Here is a 27,274-nt window from a genome sequence, read left to right as displayed (position 1 = left end):
GGAATACAATACGCCAGGTCCATTACATCTTATGTTGAGATGTTCTTCTGTGGAGACTTTCTTCTGAAAACACAATCTAAATGTGTTAACGTGCAGAGTGAAGGAGCTTTGTAAGGGGAATAATCATAGTAAAAAAATCAACAAAGAATATGTATGTATTAAGTGATGCACCGAGAAACCGACAATAAACAAAATTTATTTTTTTTAGAAAACGAATACGTACTTACACCGATGTAAAGTGTTGTATACATTGATATAAATTTATTTTAGGGTAAAATACACAAATGGTACCCTAACTATAGGATACTATTTTGATGAGTCTCATGACTATTAAAAGTTATAAAATGATCCTTCGACTATAGGAAGTTGCTTTGTTGAGTCATTCGACAATTAAAATTTACAAAATAGTCACCCAACTATTCATTATGTTCCAAACTTGTACTTTTCTGTTAAAAAATTAACAACAATCTGAGTTGGATGTTAAACTGTTGACTGAGATATGATAAAACTTGATATCAAAATCTCAAACGACCATCGTATCTTAGTCAGCATGTTAATTTCCAACTCAGACATCGTTAATGTTTCAACAAAAAATGATGAGTTTAGAACATAATGAATAACCGGATGATCTTTTTTGTATTTTTTAATATTTGAGGGACTCAACAAAGCAACTCCTTATAGTCGAGTGACCATTTTATAACTTTTAATAGTCGTAAGACTCAACAAAGCAGTATCATATGGTCAGGGGACCATTTATGTAATTTACCCTTTATTTTATATCTTTTGGTTTTCTATCGTGGTTCTAAATCTTTTAATATTTGTTATTATAAAATAATATGACGCATACAATAAAAAGTAAAAAAAATACTAAATTTTTATTTTATTTTGAGTATTTATTATGTATGTGTTTGATTCAAGTTTTATTTTTATATGTATTTTATTGAGTTTAGCTTTTAGTATTAATTTTCATAAAATGTTTTCTATATTATAATTTTTTATGTTTTATGTTAATTTTATCAAATAATTTGATATGATATTTCGTTGTACAACTTATACATGTAGCATGTATAAAATAAAAAAAGTGTAACAATTATACATACTTACACCGATGTAAATATGTATATTTCTCAATATTTTAGCATTTAACACATACTTATATCAGTATAAATATGTTCATTTATTCTCTTATATGCAATATATTTTTAGTTTTTGGTGCTCGAGGAGGTAAAAAAGTGTGGGGAAGGGAGAGTGAAGAAAGGACTAGTCAAAATGATTATTTTTATGGTTAAATTGTGTCACCTCAGTACTTAACACACCATATTAGCTTTATGTCACCCAAGTTAACAACTACTAATATTGATGGATGGATTTGTTATAAATCGATAACGTTAGTGATTAATTTATTATAAACTAATAACATTAATGACTAATTCATTAGTTTTGAAACTCCGATGAGAAAACGAAAGATTAGTGACAATTTATGTAGTTACCCTTATTTAAAATAAAGATATTTTAATCACTGAACATAAATCAGAGGTTTGGAGCAACCATGTCTCTCCACCTCACATGCTGACTATAGCACTCAATATGCTTTTAATCTAAAGTGGAAAAAATGGTGCTAAAAAGAACGAGAGTGACCGACATAGAAAGCTGGGACCTCTCTCCACCTCAACTGCTACAGCTGTTAGTTACTATTTAATTCCCCTTAAAGAAACAGAAGCGGTGCTAAAAGAAAGAAACTAACATAATAGGCTTAGACTAACTATATCTCTCCATCTCACCTCCTGTATCATTCCCTCTTCTTTTTAATTCCCAATTCTCTAATTCCCTAAAGAGGTGGAAGCGGTGCGCCCAACGCATCTTCAAAAAGTATTCGCCTTTAAGCGCCTGAGAGAGCCCTTCGTTTGTCACTTCGCTTATGGCTTTAGAGGCGTTTAGTTCTGCACGTATAAGCGCCTCGCGCTTTAGGCACACCTTTTAGGTCTGGTTCTTTGAGTTTTCTACCATTAAAATTTTGTAGTCCGTGTATAGATTTAGGTTTCTATTAGGATTTCGAATCTTTTTTTTGGGAGTTTATAGTTGTGATATGGATAGTAGAGGAAGGTATCCACCGGGGATCGGCGATGGTTGGGAGGTGGACTGAACGTGAACTCTAGCTTTCATTCAAGGTCGTCACAACTGTAGTACGTGCAGAGGAATTTTTTTGATAGAATAGGGAGACCTCATTAAAAACCCCCTTCATACTCAACGAAATATGAAAGTTTCATCGAACATTGGAAGGAGGAAAAGAGTGTCTCATAAATTTTATTGAACCATTGAAAATTACAACTTAGATTACATCAGAAATATACAACCATAAAACCAAACGAAACAAAACCCCCATAACTACACCTTAGGGCCTACAAACAACCCTTCTCATCCAATGCCTTCTTTAGTCAACTTATCAGCCTCCCAATTTTCCCCTCTAGGAATATGCCTGATCATCACATCTTTATCCCTAATAAACTCTAAAATTTCATTCAACAATAAACACAACTGATTCGAACAACCCCCAAATTCTTAATCCAATTAACCACAACAAGACTATCACACTCAACAATAAGTCTACCTTTGCCACCCTATTGGAAATCAAAGAAAAGATTCAAACCCTTAATAATGGCTAACATTTCAACAGCTGTAGGAGGCCCTTTACCTACAACCTCAGAGAATGAAGCCAACGTAGAACCCCTTGAATCTTTAATAATCCCTCCTATGTCACCTTTCATCCAATCATCCGTGACAACACCATCCACATTTAATTTGAAGAAACCTTCAGGAGGCGGAACCCACCGAACCCGATTGACCACCTTATTCCCCTAACTTCCACATCTATCCGCAATCGAAGGATCCCCCATAAGATAATTGAAGAACCTCAAAAACTCTTTGTATTTTGCAGTGTACCATGCCACCAGTCTGTATCTATCTAGGAAAAATAGATTCATCTGATCCAAAGACCCACCTTCAAACACTATCATATTTCTGTACTTCCAAATAGACCATAAAATAGCCCCGAGAATAACTTTCCAAATATCAGAGTTCAAAACCAATCCCCACCAAACTTACATGAAAAAATCAGCGCCAAAATGTAAACATGATTGAACATTCCAAATTCTTAAGAATCTACACCACAACATCCAGGAAAATTACATGTAAAAAATAGATGTGAAATCGTTTCAAGAAGCAACCCACAAAATGGGGACAACGAATCAACTAAACATGGAACCTTTCTCTTCACTAATTCGCACTTCACAACCAACTTTTTGTTTAAAACCTGCCATAGGAAAGATTCTACCCTATGAGGAACCAGGCCACTCCACACCATCGGACTCCGAACTTGTTCAACCCCCCACTATCTCAAACCAACCCTTTAAACATGACCTGACTGAATATATCCCATCTCCACAACCTTTCCATAATAAGCAATCCATATGACTATGATCTACATTAACAGAATCCAATAATGTCATAAATTCAATCCATATATCCACTTCCCAATCTGCCAAATTCCTCATCCATTTTATATCTCAAATTCACTTTTCAGAGCAAAAGGAACCAAAATCTGAAATTTTCCCCACTTTATTCATTGATAAAGCATACAATCTAGGAAACCTAACCTTAAGAGACACCCTATCAATCCATACATCATGCCAAAATGAAATAGATTTCCCATCCCCGACATTCAAAACCAATTTATTCCGAGCTACCTCACCAAACGCATCCATTACCATCCAACTTTGGGCAACATTCTTCCATAACAAGAAGCTTGGGTTGAAACCACCTTAAAAAACAAATCATTACAGTCCAATTTATATTTACAACAGATCAGTTGTTTCCATCTAGATCATTTTTATCAGAAAATTTCCAAATATATTTGCCTAATAAAGCTCTATTAACTAGTTGTAGATTAGGGATCCCCAGCCTACCACAATTCCTAGGCAAACACATCGAAGACCACTTCATCCAATATATATTTTCCTCTCACCCGACTCTCCCACATAAATCTTGCCATAATAGAATTTAAAACTCCCAAAACCGAGGCAAGAATATTAAAGATTGACAAAAAAATAAATAGGCAGAGAGCTCAACACCGACTTAACAAGAACAGTTCTGCCAGCCAATGAAAGCGATGAAGCTTTCCATCCGGATAATTTAGATTTAAATATCCTCACTACTAGTTCCCACAAGGCTGCTGAATTTCTCTTAGCACCTATAGGAATACCTAGATAATCGGATGGGAAAGAACCTACTAAACAACCAATAGAATCAGCCCATTCGTTTAACACCCCCTCCTCCACATTAATCCCAAAAATCTTACTTTTAACCAAATTTATCTCAAGACCCGATAATAATTCAAAAATCAACAATACCCTCCTAACATTCTTCAATTGATTGATCGAAGCTCCACAAAATATCAAAAGATCATCAACAAATTGTAAATGGGAAATATTAAAAGCTTGCCCATGATTTTCTATGGTAAAACCAGCAAACAACCCCAAATTCACTGTTTTTGACAACATATGGCTAAGAAGCTCTCCCACAAAGTTAAAAAGCAGGGGTGATAGGGAATACCCTTGACGACGACCTTTAGATATTTTAAATTCCTTTGTGGGTGAACCATTTACAAGAACAGAAACCGGAGCAGTTGAAATACACTTTCTAATCCATGAAATCCACTTTTCACCAAACTCCATTAGCTCAATGACTTTTATAAGCAAAGAGTAGTCAACCGAATCATATGATTTCCTAAAATCAACTTTGAATGCAACACATGATAACCCTTTTTCCCTCCAATAATCAATACCCTCATTAGCAATGAAAGAACAGTCCAGAATATATCTTCCCGGAATAAATGCGAACTGTGAAGACCCTATTAAATACTCCATGCACCCTCTAAGTCTTCTAGCTAACGTCTTCGATAAGATTTTATAAAGAGCCCCAACGAGACTAATGGGATAAAAATCATCAATGCAATAAGGACCCACTTTCTTATGAATTAATGTAATAAAAGAATGATTAATTCCTCTCTCCCATTGTTTTCCAGCAAAAAAATCCCTGTAAAATGTCATTACCTCCTCCTTAATTACGTCCAATTTTTTTGAAGAATCCCAAATTCATCCCGTCTGGCCCAGAGGCTTTATTCGGATCCACCTCAGACACAATGCCCCATATTTCCTCCTCTGTAAATTCCACTTCCAACCTCTGAGCCATATCTGGACAAATCTTAACAAAGTCCACATTAATCTCCACTGCCTCTAACGTTTTCATTAAATTATAAGCCTCTTTAAAATGATCATGAATATGGGCTTTAATTTCTTCAGGATTTGAACATTCCACCTCATTAATCTTTAAGAAAAGAATAGAATTTACCCTACCCATGTTTGCTGCACATTGATGGAAGAATCGAGAATTATGATCCCCTTCTAAAAACCATTTACACCTCGATTTCTGATGCCATATTCATTCATCACTTTGGTAAAGCTTCCATAATTCATTCTTTGCTATAACAATCTGATTGAAATCCACCGATTTTGCACTCTTCTGCCTTGCCAAATCCATCTCATGTATTGAATTTTTCAACTCTATTATTCCTTTTGAGAGTCCAAAATGCTTACTTTCAGACCATTCTTTAACAACCACCTTAATATGTTTCAATAACCAAAAAATTCCTCTGCGCCTCTTCCTCGTCTTCAAATCCCCAAGCTTAACTTTTATCATCTCCTGGAAGCTAACGTCCTCCAACAAATAATTAAATAACTTAAAAGGTTGAGGACCCCAATCAAATGAAACATTCTCCAACAAAATAAGATTATGGTCAGAAATAGAATGTGGCTGCAATATTTGAGAAATTATCGGAAAAAAATTTAAGAACACCGAATCCACCAGAAACCTATTCAACCTCACAACTGATTGTTCCTCTCCATTATTTCCCCAAGTGAACGTACCCCCACTCATAGGAAGATCAATCAAATCCAACATTCAAATAAAATCTGAAAAACCTTCATTGAATGAAAATTCTGATTCATACCTAATTTCTCTTCAGGAATCAAATAAGAGTTGAAATCTCCTCCTACACAAATAGGTCCACCAGCTTGTTCAACAAATGACAACAACTTAGTAAAAAACCTTCATTCTCCACTTCAATTGTAGGACCATAGACATTAACAAACCAACATTTAATATCCGGATCATTAAATTTTTCTAAAATCGTAACAAATCTCCTATTCACAACCTGGTCCACAACATCAATCTTCTCTTTATTCCACATAATAAATAACCCTCTGTAGTCCCCACTGAAGGAGCAACCACACTACCTTTTAAGAAACTCCCTCCCACTCTCCTTAACAACGATTGGTTCATCAATTGCATTTTAGTTTCATGCAGGAATACCACTAACGACTTCTTTTCCCCTATCTTTCTCCTAAACTCCCTCACTTTCTCCTTCCTCCCTAAACCTCGTACATTCCAAGACAAAACAGAAAATTTTAACATTAATACAATACCACCCTTTTCAGATGAAGAAAAGTCTATCAACCTTCCTCCTCCCCACACTTTTTACTCATTTTAGCTAATTTTTCAGCCACCGTTTTCCCCCTAATATACCTAAGAGATTTCCCACTTCCCATGTAGCATTAATTTCTTCATCAACTTTTGAAACTATAAAAGTTATATCCTCCACTTCAGATTGACATTTGTCTTTAACACCCCCGGTTCTCCTATAAACTCTCTCATATCTCCTATCTTTATTGTTGTTCATTACAAAATCTCTAGCATATCCATTGCACTCAGAACATGAAGTTTCATTCTCCAATGATTTTTCTCCCAAATTCCCCTCTGAAGAAACTAATATTGCATATTCTTTCCTTGATTCACTCCCCTTATCTGTCGAATTACAAGTAATACCAACTTTTTCTATTTCCTTAACTCCATTATCTCCGACCTTACCCATACCATCCAACTCACTTATATGTTCCTCACTACCAGCCATATACTTCTCAAAGCCCATAATCTGTAATTAACTGTAGGCCCAGATGAAATTATTTTTCCTATGGGAGAGGTGGGCTCACTAGTTTTATCGGAGTGGGCTTGACCACTAGCCCCAAAATTCAAATTTTCCCTCAGACCAATCCCCTCAAAGTCCCCTCTAAAGTCCCTACTTAAGTCAAAAAAATCTGACACCCTTCTCTCATCATGTTCCCCATGATTTTCTTGTTGCGTTGACATCAAGCTTCTCCGCCGCTAGAATTTCCAGCTACCCCAGTCCCATCAGGCCACTTGTCAACCCTTAGACGTGTTTCCTTTGCTTCTAGATTACTTTTTTAAACCACCCCAACTTCTCTACCTTCCCCCTCCTCGCCGAAAGCTGCACCATCACCGACACTGTTTTTCGACCCCCTCTCTGAAATTAATTCTGACGGTACCATCGACATCCTAGAAGAATACCATTTTTTAATAGTAAATTTGTATGATCTCCCATAAGCACCTAAAGTTATCCAATTCGGTATGTCAAAGGGGCTTCCCACCCTCAACAGCACCCTTGCCACCGACAAATCCAACCTATTCAACGTGCTATACAGAATACACATCAGTTTCCTCATCTTCCAACCAGCTTCTCCCAAAAGAAAGCATTCCAACATAACAATGGAATGCCATATAATTCTACCGAGCAAAAAGCCATTGGAATACATTCATCATTCAGAAGGGGTTTCAACCAATTTAACCAGAACATTAACTCCTACTTCTTCTTTGACCACGTTTCTTCAGGCTCTTTAATCGAACCAAAGGTAACCATGCATGATTTCCATGCATAACCCCTTCTGGAAACTTTCACCTATATCCCATCACTTTCCAATCTCTTTTAAACCAACCCCAACTCAAATAATGGTTTAATGATCCCTGTAAGAGAACATTTTATCCAATCTGAATCACCCGAGGGGATGTGCATCTCCCATACATTCTTCACCCCTACATCCCTTCTCGAACATCCTTCTCTTTTATCCATAAGAAATTTTTCATTCCTCCTCCATTCATTTGAAACCAATACATCCTTATACGATCTTCCATCCCTTAATCTGTTCAAAGCAACTATTTTTTCTCTCTTCTTACCATCCTCACCCCTATTCAACTTCTCAGTAATCAACTTGGACGTACTCCCAACTGCTAACATAGCCCTCTTACTCTTATATTTCGCAACCCCTACAAAAACTCACTTTCCATCAATCCATGTACCGTTTACCTTCTCAATCGCTTTCTTTAACCCCTCCTCTTTCTCGAACTGATTAAAGGCAAAAGTATGGTTCCTATACTTTAGTTTAATGGATCCGATCGGAATGTAAACCCTTAATACACGACCATTGTATTGAAAAAGTTCCCTGACAGCTCTCCTAGACACCCTTTTACTCAGATAGTCCACAAACGCCGTCCATTCCTCACCAGAAGACAAAGAAACATTCAAATTTTAATCATAATCACCACCACTTTCAACAACAACAACAGCAACATCAGCACTGGCTCAGGAGAAACCAGTTTCCTGGCGGCAATGACTCCAATGTCGTGGACGAGGTCGAGAAGACCATACAATCCGAAGCCACTGACTCGATGTTCATTTTGATTTCTTCTTGTTTTGTTGTAATTCCCTTATTTGTATTTCTGGCATTATCTCTTCTGGAATATTACTACTTACTCAGTGTCGAATTTATGTTCATTTTCGTATCACATTTTAGTTATTCCCCCTATCGTGTTGTGTCCTGCGTTGCCGGATAGAGCTATAACTTTTGGTTTGATTTAGCCCTGAGCTTCCAATTTGTTAGGAAGGACTTAATGTAGCTTGGCAAATTTATGAATTGCTCCTGTAATTACTATTTACTTCGTTGATTTATAAAAATATAACTATGTATGTTCCATTGAGTTAACAATTTATATTCCATAGACTGAAAGTTCATGTTTATTGTGCGTCGTTTTACAATTGTTTACCTTTTTACGCCATCCACTTTCAGCTCACATGATTGGAAGGCAAGGCTAAAGATGCCACCGTATAAAATAGTGGTGTGTTCATAAATGATATTTTTGTCATGTATGTATTAGATTTTCTATTTCCTTGTTATTAACCTTGTATAGCGGAACTGCCATTTAACAATTCATTGAAGGCCCTGTTTATATTGGATAGTTTAGAAGGCAATTTCAGCATAGGACAAATAAATTATTCTAAGATCTTTAGAATGGTGCAAAATGACAAATTGTTCTCTTATATTATTCTGGTAATGCAGGTGTACTTTCTTTAATTCCTATTATCCTATGATATATCTAACTTGGGGAGAGTGATACTGTTAGGTATGGCTCATAAATATACCAGTAAAGAGGACAGGAGATGGTACTTAAAGGGTACTGTGGGACATGAAATTGTTTTTGGGAGTCAGCGGGATAATCCTTTGGTTGTAGGATATGTGGATTCAGACTATGCAGGTGACTTGGATAATAGAAGATCTACGACAGGGTATGTCTTTACTCTTGGTGGAGGGCCTATTTGTTGGAAGTCTACTGTTCAATCTATTGTGGCTCTATCTACAACTGAAGCTGAGTACATGGCAGCGGCTGAAGCTGCAAAAGAAGCTTTATGGCTTACTGGTTTAGTGAAGGAGTTGGATGTTCAACAAGGTGAAGTTCATTTGCTTTGTTATAATCAAAGTGCTATTCACTTGGCTAAGAATCAGGTGTATCGTGCTAGAACTAAACATATTGATGTAAGGTTCCACAAGATCAGAGAGTTGGTTGCATCTGGAAAGGTTTTGTTTCAGAAGGTACATACTGATGAGAATGCCGCTGATATGTTCACCAAGCCAGTTACGACAGACAAGTTCAAGTATTGCTTGGACTTGTTGAATGTTTCGAGTTGTTAAAGAAGCAAGGTAACCCAACCCATATTGAAGTTTCCAAGGGGCAGGATATTCGCCAAGGTGGAGATTTGTTAGGTATGGCTCATAAATATACCAGTAAAGAGGACAGGAGATGGAGAGGACAGGGTTGATTTTGTAATTATGTACTAGAGTTTTCTATTATAAATAGAGATGTAACCTAGACCTAAAACATCATTGAATAAAACTTCTAGTGCCGCCTAGGCACCGAGGACGTAAGCACATTGCCGAACCTCGTAAAATTCTCGTGTTCTTTTGTTTTCTTTACCCGTTTTCGTCAACAGATACGTAGTTCACTAACGTTGAGTTCATCTGGCTTAGTTAATCTTTGCTAGCATATCTATTGTATTTTTTCTGACACATATCTAATGTCTAGGGGAAAGAGTAGTACCACTAGTATTTGGAAATGCATGAATTTTTTTAATGAAGTCTAATGATTTTTTTCCTGATACAAATCTAATATCCAGGATGTGATAGCTACAAAGGGAAATGAGTTTGAGGTCAACTTTTGAAACATGAACTTCTTATGGGAATATATGAGAAGAGTTTTGAAAGACCTTCACCTATTCAGGAAGAGAGTATTCCCATTGCTTTAACTGGAAGTGTAACCCCCCAGACCCGGTCTGTAAGTTAGACCCAAACCTAAGTGGTCACATATCCCTTTCAGAGGTTTTTTTACAACTTATAGAATATTAAACAAATATATTAATATTACAGATATGTCCAAAGCGATAGCAAATACATGTCACCAAATATAACTGAAAAACATATAGAAATATATGTTCGTACAAAATAAGTAGTTGATCTCCCCTGATGCCAAATCTGCTAGCTTATGGTCTGTTGTTATCTGAAAAAGGGTAAAAACTATAGAATGAGCTAAAAAGCTCAGTGTGCTCCAAACAGTGTATAAAACGTACGAATAAAATATTCCAGTAAAATCAGTTATCAAACATGTTTTATATATATAATTTTTTTATATGAATACTACCCCCGTCAACCAAGTCCAAATTGTGTAGGTTCCCCAGAACCATACACCCACCAACAAGTCCAGTAAGGCCCTGAGCACACAGCAGAGGAGCCGGTAAATAAGGTCCTGAGCACACAGCAGAGGAACCTCCAGGTATACTTCCTCCAACATTATTCCCCCCCAAAATAATCATATTCTGCTTATAACGGATATATGTATATCAAAAATTAAAACATAATTCAGGTCAAGTACAAAACAGAGTCCATTATCATATAAAAATTCAGGTCAAATATCATATCAGAATCCAGGTCAAAAATCATATAAACTATTTATATGATAGTTTAAAACAGTAAAATAACATTGTCAGGAAACACACCTGTAACAGTCTGGGAATCAGATAGGGAAGCCTATTATTGGGTCTGTCGATCACGTTCTGCTGCAGCGCTAGATCCTACGAATTGGAAAAATCCATATTGGAATCCTAATATAAATAATCTAAATATTATTTAAATAATATACGGAAACCTATGGGTAATTCTCGTATTACGCGGTTCGGACTGATCTGACGAACGGATAACACCGGACCTAATTGTTCCTTGCTCAGGTGAAACACGAGTACCTTCATAAAATATTTTCATTGAATACATCCTTGACCAAATCTCAATTAAATAATCAAAATATTAAAATATTAAGCCTTTTTGGGTTTACAAGCTCGATTTGGGAATTTCGGATCAGAATTTGGAAAAACGGACTTCAGAATCAGATTCAGGACGTCGAAAAACATAAAGTATGACTTTTCGGATATTTAAATTCTTGGTCAAAGTCAAAGAAAAAGGGTTTGACTGACAATTTGGAGACTTTCGGGTTCGAATTTGGTGAAACGGACTTCGGATTCGGATTTGGAACGTCGAAAAATGTCAGGATAGGTATACTCGGTCGAAAACAAAGGTCGTTTAATAGCCGGTCAAAGTTCTGGTCAAAGGAGGTCAACAAACTGTCAAACATTTTACACAAATAGCACCCTTTTTAAAATAATTACCGAAATAGCACCCTTTTCGAATTAATTCCCAAAATAGCACCAATTTCGAATTAATTCCCAGAATATCACTTTTTCGAAAAATTACCAAAATAGCACCCATTTCGAATTAATTCCCAGAATAGCACCAAAACCGAATTAATTCCCAGAATAGCACACCGATCAACGGTCGGGTCAACGGGTCGGGTCAACGGGTTAAACCGGTTTCCAGATTTCACTCGCCCTGCGGCGGCGCGTGTGGGCGCGTGAGGTGTCCTCCGTGCTCTAAAAATCACGGAAAAATTTCTAAAAATTATTTTGAACGATTTCGAGATACTTACAAAGGTCGGTTCAAATTTTTGAACGGCGAAGAGCTCGATTTCATCAAATCGGAAACTTTGACCGGTTCACCTCCCCACGCGCCGCCGTCAACGGAGACCGAGGATGACACCGGCGGACTCGGAACGGCACAAGGAACACGATGGTGCGGGAGGTATCGTAAACGGAGCAACGATCGACGATGAATTTAGAATTTTCTAAACGATGAATTTAGGATTTTCTAGGCGATTGAGCTAAAAAAAACGTCGATGCTTTGACTTAAAATTCACGGCGTTTGGCAGTGTTTCGCTTCAATTAAATTGAAGGTTTGTTCCTCGCTCGATGATGAACACGATGGTGGTTTTAAAATGACGATCGGAATTCGGACGACGTCGGGATCGTCGTCGGAAGTTGAGGTTGGGAGAGGGAATTTGGGATGAATTGGTTTCTGATTTTCAGAAACCAATTCACGTATATAACAACCCATACCTAACATTTTAGGGTAAATTCAGGGCTTGGTCCCTGAATTTTCTTTAACTCTAAAACAAGCTTCAAGTTTTAAAAACTTCCAATTTAGTCCCCAAAAATCCACCAATTTTCACAATTAAAACCTCAATTCCCAATTAAATATTATTTTGAAATTTTCGGGTTGTTACAATTCTCCCCCTCTACAAGAAATTTCGTCCTCGAAATTTACCTTATGAAAATAGATAAGGAAATTGAACCTCCATTGACTCCAGTGTCTCCCAAGTAGCTTCTGAGGGGCTACGATTACTCCACTGAACTTTGACCATTGGAATACGCCTATTCCGAAGAACTCGCTCATCCCTCTCTAGAACCTGAACAGGCTCCTCCTCATATGACAAATCAGGTCTCAGCTCTACCTCATCAACCTGAATGATGTGATCTGGATCTGGACGGTATCGCCTCAACATAGAAACATGAAAAACATCATGAATACGACTGAGCTGGGAAGGCAACTCAAGCTGATAAGCAACAGGTCCAACTTTCTTCAGAATACGATACGGCCCAATAAATTACGGACTCAGTTTACCTTTACGTCTAAATCTCAATACCTTCTTCCATGGAGATACCTTGAGAAAAACCTGATCTCCAACCTCAAACTCGATATCCTTACGTCGCTTATCTGTGTATGACTTCTGCCTATCAAATGCCTCTCTTAAGCGATCACAGATCAGTCTGACAGTATCTTCAGTCTCTCGAACCAAGTCTGGACCCAAAGTTTTTCTATCATGCAACTCTGTCCAACATATAGGAGTACGACATCTACGTCCATACAGAGCCTCGTACGGTGCCATGCGAATACTCGCCTGATAACTATTATTGTAAGCAAACTCAGCTAACGGCAAGAAATCTTCCCAACTACCATGAAAATCAATCACACAACCCCGTAACATATCCTCCAACACCTGAATCACTCGCTCAAACTGTCCATCAGTTTGAGGATGAAAAGTTGTACTGAAATTCAAACGAGTACCCAGAGCCTCGTGCAAAGCTTTCCAGAACCTGGAAGTGAATCTCGGATCTCGATCAGATATGATAGGCAATGGAACACCATGAAGTCTAACGATCTCAGAAATATACAACTTAGCTAGTTTATCCAAAGAATAATTAACCCGAATAGGGATAAAGTGCGCTGACTTGGTGAGTCGATCAACAATCACCCAGATAGAATCCTTTTTGGAAGGAGTTAGAGGAAGACCAGTAACGAAGTCCATCGTAATACGCTCCCATTTCCACTCAGGAATCTTAATTGACTGTAACAATCCAGACGGATGCTGGTGCTCTGCCTTAACCTGCTGACAAGTCAAACACCTCGCCACAAAATCTGAAATATTTTTCTTCATACCAGTCCAAAAGTATCGCTCTTTGAGATTATTGTACATTTTGTCCCCGCCAGGATGCATAGCATAAGGACTACTATGAGCTTCCTGAAGAATAATCCATCTCAACTCATCATCTTTAGGGACGCAGTAACGACCGTGAAAACACAAAATACCATCCTGATCCACAGTATACTCCGAACTCGATCCTTGCTTAACTTGTTCAATAATGGGAAGCAACGAGCTATCAAGGAGTTGTTTGGCCTTAATCTCCTCGGCCAAAGTAGGTTTAACCTGTAACTCTGCTAACAAACTATTATCATCAAATAAGCACAAGTTGGCAAATAAGGCTCTGAGATCTGATATCGCCTTACGGCTCAAGGCGTCTGCCACTACATTAGCCTTCCCTGGATGATATTCTATCTCAAAATCATAGTCCTTTAAAAGCTCCAACCAGCGACGATGTCTCAAATTCAATTCTTTCTGAGTAAGCAGATACTTCAGACTCTTATGATCAATATAGATATAACACTTTTCTCCGTAGAGGTAGTGTCTCCAGATCTTTAAAGCAAAAACCACAGCAGCTAATTCCAGATCGTGAGTAGGATAATTACGCTCATGCGGCCTTAACTGACGTGACGCATAAGCGACAACCTTCCTATCTTGCATCAAGACACTTCCTAATCCAGAATGAGAAGCATCACTGTAGACAGAAAAATCCTTCCTAGATTCAGGCTGAATCAACACTGGGGCTTGAGTCAGAACAGTCTTCAATTTCTCAAAGCTAGCTTGTTGGTCCTCAGACCAGACAAATGGAACATCTTTCCTTAATAGTTTCGTCAGATGAGCTGCAATAAGGGAGAACCCCTCAACGAAACGACGGTAGTAACCAGCTAAGCCCAAGACACTACGGATCTCAGAGACGTTTCTGGAGGGGCATTATTTAACCCGAATGACATCAATAAAAAATCAGTGCCCATATCGAGTACGGAAAGCAGTCTTCGGAATATCCGAATCTTTCACTTTGAGTTGATAATAACCAGATCTCAAGTCTATCTTTGAAAAGATAGAAGCCCCTCGAAATTGGTCAAATAGATCATCGATCCTGGGTAGAGGATATTTATTTTAACAGTGAGCTGTTCAGTTTTCTATAATCAATACAGAGTCTCAATGTCCCACCTTTCTTCTTGACAAAGAGAATTGGAGCTCCCCACGTGATACACTAGGTCGAATAAATCCCTGTCCAACAACTCCTGAAGTTGAACTTTTAGTTCCTTAAGCTCCTTGGGCCATACGATAAGGAGCCATTGAAACGGGGTGGAACCAGAATAGACTTCAATCACAAATTCGACTTCTTATCTGGAGGTAATCCAGGCAACTCCTCGGGAAAAACATCGGGAAATTCCTTGACAATTCGGATGCCTTCATATCGGATTGCGATCTCCTAGTGTCCAAAATAAGCAAGAACGCTCGGAACCCTTCCTGATCATCTCCGCTACCAAGGCAGACACAACATTCGTCAGAATCCACGTCGTTCCCCGATCATTACAATCTTTCGATTATCTGGGGTCTTTAGAACAGCTCTCTTAGTCTCAAAATCAATATTTACTCGATGTTTGTCCAACAAATCTACGCCGAGAATCAAATCGAACTCTTCAAAGGGTAACTCCATCAGGTCAGCCAGAAAAATCTCCCCATTGATCTCTATAGGGCACTCTCTAAAAATACGATCCAACACGATGGATTTGCCTAAGGGACTTTGAACTATCACTGAACGCTCAGTATTCTCAACAGGAATATTTAGACCCTAGAAACGGAATGTGATACATAGGAATTTGTAGAGCCACTATCAAACAATGCAAAGTATGGAACTGAATGAATAGTAACAGTACCTGCAGTCACATTAGGCCCATCACGATCTTGTCGAAGTCTAGCAGTGTAAACCAATACAGGTTGTCTGGCCTCAGATCTGATTGGACCCCTACTCTGAGATGCTCGGCCTCTGCCAGGTGCTCTATCCTGAGTACGTCCCCGTGTTGGAGTCTGAACTGTACTATGAGAACTAGCGGGAGTACGAGCTGGTGTCTGAAATGAACGATCTCGCTCTGGACAGTCCCTCAAAAAATGGTCACCAGAACCACACTTATAACATGTGCCCAATTTCATTCTGCATTCTCCAATATGATGTTTTCCACAGTAATCACATATCTTCAAAGGTTGCAACCCAGATGATCCACCATGTCTAGAAGAATGTACAATTGAAGAACCGGATGCAACAGGTCTGACACTCGCACCGCCTCTCTGAAATGAATCACCACTGCCTCTCTTGCTAGGATGTGCAGAAGAATTAACAGAACCAGAAGGCCTCCTGAATCGGGTTTAAGCTCGATCACTATCTCTCCGGTGCTCCATACCCAGTCGCTCTATTTCCTCAGCAGTGTTGGCTATCTCAACCAAAGCATCAAAATTCCTCTCTCGGTGGGTAGCGACTCGACTCCTGATCTCATACCTGAGTCCATTCTCGAACCTCAAGCATCGATCTGTCTCCGTGTCAACAAGTCCAGGAGCATAACGGCTCAATCGAATGAACTCCACCTCGTAATCCATAACATACATATTACCTTGCTCCAGATTCTAAAACTCCTGGCGTCGCTCCTGCAGATATCTCTCTCCGATGTAACGACTCCGGAAGCGCGTCTTGAAAAGATCCCATGTTAATTGGTTCCTCGGAATACTACCAGAAATGGATTGCCACCATCTGAAGCTTTCTTTCTTCAACATAGTTAGGGCCCCCTTCAACTTCTGCTCAGGTCTGAGGTCCATCTCATCCATAATCCTCTCTGTGTCCTCCAGCCAATACTCAGCGTCTGTCGGAGGTCTACCAGTAATACCCTCGAATGGAACTACACCAGCAGCAACCAGAGAATTTAAAATCTCCACTGCAGTCATGTTACTAGGGGCTCTAGCAGCTCTCTGAAACATGCGGAAGATAGCTCTATTAATGGCGTCTTCATTCATCTCAGAATCCTCATCTTCAGTGACGGAAGGGTCTCTCATAGGAGTAAACTGATCATCATGAGAAAGAGTTGGGTCTACTTGCGGAACAGGAGGATCACGTGGTGACATCGGATCGTCTATCGTAACAGAAGGTCGAGTGACTCGCCCTCTACCACGTCCACGTCATGTCCTACGACCTCTAGCAGCATTCATCGTTGGATCTATAAGGCTCTACAGAAGAATTTGAAACATATGTCAGATTAGCATCAGGGATCTCGAGAAAACTTTAAATCATAACATAAGGTGACATTTTTTTCCTTAAAAATTCAAAGTTTAGGACCCATATACATTCCGAGTGTTTAAAATTGAAAGCTCTGATACCACCAAATGTAACCCCCCAGCCCCGGTCTGTAAGTTAGACCCAAACCTAAGTGGTCACATATCCCTTTCAGAGGTTTTTTTTACAACTTATAGAATATTAAACAAAATATATTAATATTACAGATTTGTCCAAAGCGATAGCAAATACATGTCACCAAATATAACTGAAAAACATATAGAAATATATGTTCGTACAAAATAAGTAGTTGATCTCCCCTGATGCCAAATCTGCTAGCTTATGGTATGCTGTTATCTGAAAAAGGGTAAAAACTATAGAATGAGCTAAAAAGCTCAGTGTACTCCAAACAGTGTATAAAACATAGGAATAAAATATTCCAGTAAAATCAGTTATCAAACATGTTTTATATATATAATTTTTTTTATATGAATACTACCCCCATCCATCAAGTCCAAATTGTGTAGGTTCCCCAGAACCATAAACCCACCAACAAGTCCAGTAAGGCCCTGAGCACACAGCAGAGGAGCCGGTAAATAAGGTCCTGAGCACACAGCAGAGGAACCTCCAGGTATACTTCCTCCAACATTATTCCCCCCCAAAATAATCATATTCTGCTTATAACGGATATATGTATATCAAAAATTAAAACATAATTCAGGTCAAGTACAAAACAGAGTCCATGTCAAGTATCATATAAAAATTCAGGTCAAATATCATTTCAGAATCCAGGTCAAAAATAATATAAACTATTTATATGATAGTTTAAAACAGTAAAATAACATTGTCAGGAAACACACCTGTAACAGTCTGGGAATCAGATAGGGAAGCCTATTACTGGGTCTGTCGATCACGTTCTGCTGCAGCGCTAGATCCTACGAATTGGAAAAATCCATATTGGAATCCTAATATAAATAATCTAAATATTATTTAAATAATATACGGAAACCTACGGGTAATTCTCGTATTACGCGGTTCGGACTGATCTGACGAACGGATAACACCGGACCTAATTGTTCCTTGCTCAGGTGAAACACGAGTACCTTTATAAAATATTTTCATTGAATAAATCCTTGACCAAATCTCAATTAAATAATCAAAATATTAAAATATTAAGCCTTTTTGGGTTTACAAGCTCGATTCGGGAATTTCAGATCAGAATTTGGCAAAACGAACTTCAGAATCAGATTCAGGACGTCGAAAAACATAAAGTATAACTTTTCGGATATTTAAATTCTTGGTCAAAGTCAAAGAAAAAGAGTTTGACTGACAATTTGGAGACTTTCGGATTCGAATTTGGTGAAACGAACTTCGGATTTGGAACGTCGAAAAATATCAAGATAAGTATACTCGGTCGAAAACAAAGGTCGTTTAATAGCCGGTCAAAGTTCTTGTCAAAGGAGGTCAACAAACTGTCAAACATTTTACACAAATAGCACCTTTTTTTTAATAATTACCAAAATAGCACCCTTTTCGAATTAATTCCAGAAATAGCACCAATTTCGAATTAATTCCCATAATATCACTTTTCGAAAAATTACCAAAATAGCACCCATTTCAAATTAATTCCCAGAATAGCACCAAAACCGAATTAATTCTTAGAATAACACCGGTCAACGGTCAACGGTCGGGTCGAATCAACGGGTCGGGTCGGGTCAACAGTTCATGACCGGTCAAACCGGTCAAAACCGGTTAAACCGGTTTCCAGATTTCACTCGCCCTGCGGCGGCGCGTGAGGTGTCCTCCGGGCTCTAAAAATCACGGAAAAATTTCTAAAAATTATTTTGAGCGATTTCGAGATACTTACAAAGATCGGTTCAAATTTTTGAACGGCGGAGAGCTCAATTTCATCAAATCGGAAACTTTGACCGGTTCACCTCCCCACGCGCCGCCGTCAACGGAGACCGAGGATGACACCGGCGGACTCGGAACGACATAAGGAACACGATGGTGCGGGAGGTGTCGTAAACGGAGCAACGATCGGCGATGAATTTAGGATTTTCTAGGCGATTGAGCTAAAAAAAACGTCGATGTTTTGACTTAAAATTCACGGCGTTTGGCAGTGTTTCGCTTCAATTAAATTGAAGGGTTTATTCCTCGCTCGATGATGAACACGATGGTGGTTTTAAAATGACGATCGGAATTCGAACGGCGCCGGGATCGTCGTCGGAAGTTGAGGTTGGGAGAGGGAATTTAGGAGGAATTGGTTTCTGATTTTCAGAAACCAATTCACGTATATAACAACCCATACCTAACATTTTAGGGTAAATTCAGGACTTGGTCTCTGAATTTTCTTTAACTCTAAAACAAGCTTCAAGTTTTAAAAACTTCCAATTTAGTCCCCAAAAATCCACCAATTTTCACAATTAAAACCTCAATTCCCAATTAAATATTATTTTGAAATTTTCGGGTTGTTACAGGAAGTGATATTCTTGCCAGAGCCATAAACAGAACCGGAAAGACAGCAGCATTTTGCATTCCCGCCTTGGAAAAAATTGACCAAGAAAAGAATTTTATTCAAGGTTAAATCTTCATCCACTGTTTTTCATAATATATTTCTATGTGCATCAATTTTAGGCCCAATTGATCTGTTTGTCGATCAAGTAGTAGAAAAGAGATGAATACCATCTGTGCATATAGTTAACTAAAGTTTTTGAATGCTTTATCATGGATGTTCATAGTCTAGTGAGAGACAATATTCTGTACCAGTTCCTGAAGCAAGTGCATTGAGTCTTCCTTCTTGCAAATAGGTTCAAGTTTTTTGCATCAGTCCAGGCATTAACATTATCTTTCTGTAGCCTACCCAAATAAGTTCTACATTTGAACTCAGTTTGTCTTAATTGGAGAAACAAGTCAATTTCATACCTCCCTTCTCTATTTTATTATCTTACTTTTCGCCAAAGAAGTTGTCAATGCTTCTCTTGGATGTTTTTACATTAATTATGTGTTTAGTTTCTTGTTTTTACTCAATGTATGTGTTTTTGCAGTTATACTTGTTCCAACATGAGAATTGGCTCTGCAGACATCGCAAGTGTGCAAGGAGCTTGGAAAGCATTTACAAATTTAAGTCATGGTCACAACAGGAGGTACCAGTCTCAAGGATGATATCATGCGTTTGTATCAACCAGTCCATTTGCTGCTTGGAACCCCTGGCAGAATACTAGAACTTGCTAAAAAGGGTGTTTGTGTTTTGAAAGATTGTTCAATGCTTATCATGGATGAGGTAATTATTTGGTTGTTTCTATGTACTTTTCTCTCTTAATTTTTCTTTCTTTCAAGTTTAACATGAGAGAAGTTGACGAAGTTAGAAGCATTTTGGATATACTAGGAAAGAAGATTATTTTTTTATTTATCTTGACAAATGGTTTTTATGGCTGGTCTTTTTTGCTTGGGTAGGAGGCCAGAAGTGTTTGCCACTATTTGAACCAGTAATTAAGTATTTGTACTTCTTTTGTTGCTCAAAAGGGAAAGTGGTAGTATCCTTAACCTGTTACAATCGTCCATGTTGTTGAGGAATGCACCAAAGTGTGCCTAGGCAAATTTGATCAGTCGTGTGCTTACTACTCCTAGGCTTCCCCCAACCCCCAACACCCACACCCACACCCACACAACCACACACTCCCAGATTATAGGTGTAGAAAAATTATACCTTTTTGAAGTTCTTAATTTCTTTACTTTCTACTTTTTTTAAAAATTAACTGTACCTTTAATGGTAGAAAATGGGGACAATATCAAACTCTTTATTCTCAATAATTTGAGCAACGAACAATCAAAGGAAGTTGTTCAGCAAATTAAAAAAATTGCATGGTTTATTGGACACACTGGAACACAGTTTAAGATTTTTTATTAGAATATATGGCGTAATCTTATTCTATATGTACAAGACACAAACAAAACACACATACATTTATTTACTGCAATATAGTAGTTTTAGTGCTTAGTGTGCACCTTGTTCTCTTCACAACGGTTTACTGTATTCTATCCAATGGTCCAAGTTTTAGCTTAAGGAATTTAAATATAATTCCTAATACTTATTCAGTGTAGTAATATGAGAAACTAAAGATAAAATGCTCAATCTTTACCGAACCCATATATTCTTTCTTTGGAAAATTTAACTGATATACTATTTGAAGTTAGTGAAGCTGGTTGCGGCTGCATTTATTTTATTTATTTTTGTGCATACTAATTTCATTAGATCCCCGAGTCCCCTTGTCTATTTTTCTGTAAAGATTGAGCACTTCTATCTTTAGTTTTAATATTACTACACTGAATTTTTTATTCTTTTTATATTATATTATATCTTCTCTTATATTATATCTTCAACTAGAATTAAGTTGAGTCATCAATAATTCTTAGAGGTTTCAGTAAAAAGGAAGGTATTTGATTGTCTTGTAGTGTACTTGTTTTAATTTTTTCATCTGCACAGTTTGATGTTATGTGTTTTGGTTTCTTTCAGGCAGATAAACTTCTGTCTCCTGAGTTTCAACCTTCTGTAGAGCAGCTGATTTGTTTTCTGACAGCAAATCGCCAAATTTTGATGTTTTCAGCCACATATCCAGTTACAGTTAAGGACTTTAAAGACAGATATCTACAAAAACCTTATATTATTAATCTAATGGATGAACTTGCCCTAAAGGGTATTACACAATATTATGCTTTTGTGGAAGAAAGGCAGAAAGTCCACTGCTTAAATACTCTTTTCCCTAAGGTTTTCCCTTGAATAAACTTCTTATCTAATCTTCTCTCTTTTCCTTTTGTTTTCATGGTATGTGAATATATTTATATACAGCTGCAAATAAACCAATCAATCATTTTCTGCAACTCGGTAAATCGAGTGGAGTTGTTGGCCAAGAAAATTACAGAACTTGGCTATTCTTGCTTTTATATACATGCAAAGATGCTACAAGGCCATCGTAACAGGGTATTTCATGATTTCCGCAATGGAGCATGCAGGAACCTTGTCTGTACTGGTATGTTATGCTGTGGGTTTATCATACAAGCTAATCTGACGCCGACCAAAATAATGATTATCCTGCAGGCTCGTTTTAACGGATGAATCACAAGAGAAAATTCGTCCAAAAAACCAGAGAAAAAAGTCTCTAGGATTTATTAGAATATTATAAAATAAAAACCATCCAAAATCAGTCCACAAGCCGGACTGTTATAGCAAAAAATATTATTTATTCGTATTTTGCCAAAAATAGCAAAATCCCGAAAATCACTCTAAATTAAAATTCGAAATAAAATAAGCAAACTGTAAAAAACCGGCCTAAATCGGATTTAAATTGATTTCCTAATTGATAAGCGAAATATTACCATAAATAGTAAAAAAATAAATAAAACTAGTGATTCGGAGGGGAAAACGGCAGAATTTGAGGTCGAAAAAAAGACACTCAAAAACGCACTCAAAACGGCCCCAATGAAGAACATATCACAATCAACTACCGCCTTTGCGCTGATCTGTCAACTCATGGTATCTCAGCGCCATCAAGGTGCAATCTGACAGCTCAACATCATCTGTCTCGGATCCCCTGCATCATAATCTTCCTGGATAATTCGATTATTTAACTAGGAAACGTGTAGATTGTTGGACTTCCATTTGATGTATTTCTTGTAGGCTTTTTTTCTTTAGATATACTCTTGCAGGCATTTGTTTTCTTCTCATCCTCTTTCATTTTCAGATGCTGAAATGTATAACCTACTACCCGAACTCTCTACTGCTGATCTTTTTCAGTGCTATTCCACACTTTTAGCTTTGATGTCTCTCTTTCGCAAAATCCTAAACTAAGGCATTAATTATGTGAATACTTGCTGCAGATCTTTTCACAAGTGGTATAGATATTCAAGCGGTGAATGTTGTTATTAACTTTGACTTCTCCAAGAACTCTGAAACCTACCTTCACCGAGTATGTTTGCTAAAATATTTTCTCTATTTTAAGTTGCAGCATTGATCTTTATTTTCTCTATTTTAAGTTGCAGCATTGATCTTTATTTTTGGTAATCCTCACGGACGTCCACTTAATGAGCAGGTTGGTCCATCAGGAAGGTTTGGTCATCTTGGATTAGCAGTGAATTTGATCACTTACGAGGACAGCTTTAACTTGTATGTTATCATATCTCTAGCAGGGTTGAAACTTTTAGTACAATATACATTGAATTTGAAATGATTCATTGATTATATGTCCCCCCCCCCCAACAGGTATAGGATTGAACAAGAACTTGGGACTGAAATAAAGAAAATTCATCCACATATCAATCAGGCCATTTACTGCGGTGATTTGTTTGGGATGTTTCCTTGGACTACAGTTGTAACAATGGTGAGCAAACGTTTTAGATTACATGTATATGTTTGAAAAGATTGGGCCATTTGTTTGGGCCTTTAAAAATCAAATCAAATGTAATGGGCATATACTAATAAAAGTGGACTCTCTTTTCGGTTTTTCAAAAACAAAAATAAAAGTGAAATGGCCTAATCTAATGTGGATTGTTCTAACAAGAAAAGGCTAATTATTTAACTATATTAATTATTTAATGCACAATATAACATTCACCTATTTAACAAAACTATATAATATGCAACTACCTAATGAACTACATAACATATAATATGCAATGACCTAATGAACTATGTAACAAGTAACAATCTAATGAGCTATATAATATGACATGATACATGATCTTTAATGAAAACTATATACTCACTAAACTATATTGCTATGGTACTCAACATGCAAACTATATCCTAATATACTACATAAACTAAATTATATATGCTCATACATTTATTTTACTTTATATTATTATACGGTATAATATGTCACGTGCCACCACTCGTCATCCAGATAAAATAACACTGTAATACTTGAATTTTGTCTGAACATTTCGAGACAGATTGAAGGAAATCGAGAATCAACTTTAAAATGTTCGGATTTCGAGATCAAATTGATTTTTAAGTTCGGATTTTGAGATCAAATTAATTGAAGTGGCACTGGCGGTGGAAATGAAAATTAGTTCATGGAATATTTGCAATGGATCAACGAGCTTTGAGAAATTTCCAACATATAGTGTTTATAAACCTTAAGTAACCATCTATTCATTTTAGGTGTTTAAAGTCCAAATTATAGCCTGTTATTACTTACAACCAAAATACCAAATAATATCAAAAATCCAAAATAAATGTCCATATTTACAAAAACATTCCGCCCCAAATAGCCATAGACTCATAACCAACAACCCATTAAATTTACATCAAGCCCAACGAGCCCACATAGTTAGGGTAACCAAAAACCCTTACTGATTCATTTAATCCTAGTCGCCGCCAGCCATGACCTCTCGACTCCCACATGTAACCCCAATGACATGAGCGTGCAGCAGCCCGTGACCCCTGCTCCACGCCACCTCATCATCAACCCAGCAGTGGTCCCGAACGGTTCCAAGCATCTCACATCAGTGACCACGTACGGCAGCCACGTGAACAGCTCCCCACGTCGGCAACAAGCGTGCCCCATTTAGTAGCCATGTCGCGACCAGTGGACCAAATCAACCCCAACAGTGGTCCCTCCAAGCCACAACAACCCCCCAATGCCAAATTGGCCATGCAAGACAAAAAAAAAAAGGACACAAATCAGCAAAATCTCTTTTTTTTTTGTTTTTCACTTGTAAAGGGAAATATAAGACCCATCAAAATCCCCATTGTAATTTTTACCTGTAGAAAAAAATCAAAAAGCAACATCAAAAGGCAAAAACCTTTCCTTCGAAAGGTATTCTAGGTTTCTTCCTTTTCATTTTTTGGTTGATGCATGTGGGTAAAGAAAAACAAAACATAATAGAGGAGGAAAGTGACTTACCCTCGCCGTTCGCGTCCTTTGGTGGAGTTTAGGTCGCCGGCTTGCACATCGGAAGCTTAGGGGGGTCTCGGTTCTTAGAGGTTTGGGTCGGGGAGGAGAGTTTGGTAAAAAAAAGAGAGTGGGGCTTAAGGTCATTTTTTGGTGGCGCTCGGGCTCCTTGGTTGCTCGGGTTGCCGGTCGGAGAGTAGTGTGGCCACCATAGTAGTGGCCGGCGTTGAAAGCCTTAGGCTTTTATGGAGTGGCCGGACGTATGGTTTGGGAGCTTTGTTACAGAAAAAGGAAAAGGGGAAGGCTTTTTTTGGCTGGGTTAATTTTTTAGCCAAATATGGTCAAAACATGAATATATAGGCTTAGTTTTGGGTTAATACCCACTTAGGTCCCTATATCTTAGCCGAATTCTTCCATTTCAGTCACTAGGTCCTTGATTGCTATTTTCTTTCATTTTGACACTCTGTTTTGCTTTGCTTTAATTTAGTCACTATTTTGCTTTTCCATTTGTTTAAAATTAGTTACTGATTTTTATTTTGTTCTATTTTAGCCACTAATCGATTCCGTGTCTTTATTTTATTTATGAATATGATGTGATAGTTTCAATTTATGCATTTTGGTCACTATTTATTCATATTTGGCTACCTTTTTTATTTCTATTACATTTTGATCCCTGTTATTAAATTCCGAATATAAACTTTAATACGACCATGTGGTGCCTGCCCTGGGGTATGATTCACATTATTTATGGTCCGGGTAAAATTCTATTTTTTAACTGCTAACTTTGCTAATTTCTAACCGCTAACTCGCTAATTTTCTAACTTCTAACTTTTATAAAATGTATACGAATTATTCTACGACTTCGCGATGACACACCCTACGATATGATTTGCGTTATTTATGATCCGGGTAAAATTCTAATTATTAACCCCTAACTTCTAAATTTATTCAATTGATTTATTTTCTGTTATTTACTTTTTTGCCTTTAATTTTCTGCACCTTTAATTTATGCCTTTAAATTTCTCGTATTTACATTTCAGTCCTTTAAATTCTAGGTTTTAATTTTCTACACTGTTTTAATTTAAGCTTTATATTCTTATTTCTTTCATTTTAGTCATTTATTTAATATTTCAATTTTAATTCTATTTTTTAAATTGTTTCAATTTAGTCATTTTATATATTTTAATTGCCTTTAATTATTTTATCCTTTTAATTTAATCCTTGATAGATCACTTGTATCCTTAATTTATTCTTTGAATTTAGATTCCTTTCGATTTGGTCCTTAGAGTTTTTTTATTTTAGATGAATAATTTCATAATTGATTAAAATTAATTAGGATTAATATTAGAGCCTCCATCTTAGGCCTAGTTTCACATTCATCCTTAAATTAGGTGAATTTTTTACTCGATCCTCGTTTTTGCTCGGGATTCCATTTTAATTATTCGAATCAAATAATTGGTTAAGATTGACTAGATTAATATTGTAGAGCCTCAATTTTAGGTTTAATTTCACTTAGTCCTGTTTTAGGAGAATTTTCGATTTGGTCTTCGTTTATGTTCAAGGTTCCATTTTGACTATTCGATTCAATAATTCACTAAAAGTGATTAGGATTAATATTAGAGCTTACACTTTTAGGTTTAATCCCTTAAGTTCTTTAAATTTCATAATTTGACACTTTAAGTTTGAGAGAAGCTTTGATTTATTAATTTAGTATAATTAGGTTCTATAACCGATTGCTTGACTGCATTTCGATTTTTAAATAAGGCAATGTTCATTTATTAGAGGTTAATATTGTATCCTCCGCTTTTTCCCAGGGGTGACCGCTGTTGATTGTCGAAGTAAATTAACATCCTTTTCAAAACCCTCATCATGTTTTCTAAAATCATTAAGGTAATGTTTATTTATTGGGGTTGGTAATGAAACTTTCACTTTTGCTTGGGGTGGTTGTTATTGATCTTGGTAAGTCGACATCCTTTTCGAACTTTGCATACATAGTGGATTTTAAATTAAATAA

The 27,274-nt window shown here is 37.2% G+C and overlaps 1 pseudogene; it reads left to right on the top strand.

Annotated features, from left to right (window-relative positions):
• The first annotated feature begins 1,994 nt into the window (after window positions 1–1,994).
• LOC120157923 lies at window positions 1,995–23,778 on the top strand (annotated as a pseudogene).
• The last annotated feature ends 3,496 nt before the right edge of the window (window positions 23,779–27,274 follow it).

This window comes from Hibiscus syriacus, unplaced genomic scaffold, assembly GCF_006381635.1.
Source record: "Hibiscus syriacus cultivar Baekdansim isolate YM2019G1 unplaced genomic scaffold, ASM638163v2 tig00111278_pilon, whole genome shotgun sequence".
Lineage (NCBI taxonomy): Eukaryota > Viridiplantae > Streptophyta > Magnoliopsida > Malvales > Malvaceae > Hibiscus > Hibiscus syriacus.
This window is presented reverse-complemented; position numbering and strand designations above follow the sequence as displayed.